General features: G+C 37.1%; 1 pseudogene; it reads left to right on the top strand.

The window, feature by feature from the left end:
- Positions 1–1358: 1358 nt before the first annotated feature.
- LOC129250496 (tigger transposable element-derived protein 2-like) lies at positions 1359–2141 on the top strand (annotated as a pseudogene).
- The last annotated feature ends 203 nt before the right edge of the window (positions 2142–2344 follow it).

Here is a 2344-nt window from a genome sequence, read left to right as displayed (position 1 = left end):
GATGCGGATGCAGGAAAGTGGGCTTGCAATGCTCCTTAGCTTGTGGCCAATGTAATAGACAAGCTTGTCTCAATGCTCTACCATATCAGAGCGACATTAGCGAAGATGGAACCTTTCACCCCGAAATCATGGAAGAACTTGACACACATGTCGTAGAAGACGATAATGAAGACCAGTTTGAAATTTACCAGCAGCCGGAAGACGAGGATGAAGTGATGAAAAATAAATGTATTGAACTTTTGTTTTCATATAAAATTCTTTATAAAAGAGTCGGTTATAATGCCTTCTCTTAAAGTGACATGTCGCTTATTATGACCAATTTTTAATAAAGTAGGTCTGGTTATAATGACCGACATAGTACTTTACATTGCAAAGTAGGTACATATCATGTTTACACCTTCGGTGATGTTCGTTGATTCCCGACGACGTTCGGCACGTGGCTCGTTTTTGTTTTGAATCTCAGTGAGTAATTGACGCTTGAAGGTCACGCATTATTTTTCGTTTGTCGTTTGTGTTTACACTGTGAAAAGAATGTTATTTCAACACCGTAAAGTATTTACGATTGAGGAGAAAGGTGCAATAATATGCAGATTAGAAAATCGAGAATCGAACTCATCCCTCGCAAAGGAATTTGGCGATAGTTATTCGACAATTCGGCCGCCGTAGCCGAATGGGTTGGTGCGTGACTACCATTCGGAATTCACAGAGAGAACGTCGGTTCGAATCTCGGTGTAACACCAAAATTAAGAAAAAAAATTTTCTAATAGCGGTTGCCCCTCGGCAGGCAATGGCAAACTTCCGAGTGTATTTCTGCCATGAAAAAGCTCTTCATAAAAATATCCCTCCATTTGTGGAAGAACATCAAGACGCACACCACAAATAGGAGGAGGAGCTCGGCCAAACACCCAAAAAGGGTGTACGCGCCAATTATATATATATATTCGACAATCTCAATGATTTTTAAAAACAACAACCGCATTAAGCAATCGTCCAATTCAAATGTTTTGAAACCGAAGACGCTTCGATAATCCGGACAAGAAAATGTTGATGAAGCATTAATTCAGTAGTTCAAACCCATGAGAAACAAAAGAATACCTGTCAGCGGGCCTATGCTACAAGAAAAGGCAAACCTTTTTGCCACGCGTTTTGGTATTCTCGATTTCAATTGTTCTGCAAGCTGGATCAGTCGTTTTAAAGTTCGACATAACATTGTGGCAGGGAAAACTGTTGGCGAATCTTCGTTTGTTGATCAAAGTTCAACAACAAACTGGTTAACAACTGTGTGACCGAATCTTCGAGGACAGTTTTCTGATGATGAGATATTTAATGCTGATGAAACTGGACTGTTTTGCAAATTAATGCCGGACAAAATATTAAAATTTAAAGGTGAGAATTGTAGTGGAGGCAAATTATCGAAAGATAGAATAACTGTCATGGTAGCAGCTAATATGAGTGGCACAAAAAAAAAGAAATTGCCCATTATTAAATAGTCACAAAAACCCAGATGGTTCAAAGGGGGCAAATCATAACCTGTCGATTATGCTAACAATCGTAAAGCTTGGAGGACATGAGAATTTTTTGAAAAATGGCTTCGAGATTGGGATCGTGATCTGGTGAAAAAGAATAAAAAGATTTGATTGCTGGTTGATATGTTACTGATTTAAAGTCTATAACACTTGCTTTCCTTCCGCCGAATACAACATCAGTACTACAGCCAATGGATCAGGGAATAATGCGAGCACTCAAAACGAATTTTAGAAAAAGCCTTATGCTCAAAATGATTTATAGTCTTGCTGCTAATGACAACAACAACCCTTCTACAAAAATAACGATGCTAGATGCAATTCTGATGGTTAATGATGCCTGGAAAAAAACGTCAAAAAGTACTATGCCATTCACAACTGTTTCAAACATGCAGGATTCATTGAAAGACACGACGGTTTACCTAATGAAATATCAGAACTTGAAATCGATGAAGAAGATGATGTCCCTTTATCTTTGTGGTCACGAAATCTAAATTCAGATTCTTTAGCAGCACCAGCAGTGTGAAAGATTATGTTGACATCGATAGCGCTCTCCTCACATACGGAGAACCCACCGATGACAATATCGTACAAAACATTAATGCAAAGGAACAATGAAAAATCAAAAGCAGACAAAAATTACAGATTATATTCATTAAAAAATACAATTGTATGTGTATAATGTGTACGTAATAAATAATAATTTTGATTTAATTAGTTACATACTATGTTTTTCTATTAAAATTCATACATACATATTTACGTAAACATTTTTTTTTTTTTCACAAAATGCTTTGTATGACGTCCGCTTATTATGACGT

This window comes from Anastrepha obliqua, chromosome 6 (assembly GCF_027943255.1).
Source record: "Anastrepha obliqua isolate idAnaObli1 chromosome 6, idAnaObli1_1.0, whole genome shotgun sequence".
NCBI lineage: Eukaryota > Metazoa > Arthropoda > Insecta > Diptera > Tephritidae > Anastrepha > Anastrepha obliqua.
The sequence above is the reverse complement of the archived record's forward strand: the minus strand, read 5'-3'. Positions and strand labels throughout refer to the sequence as shown.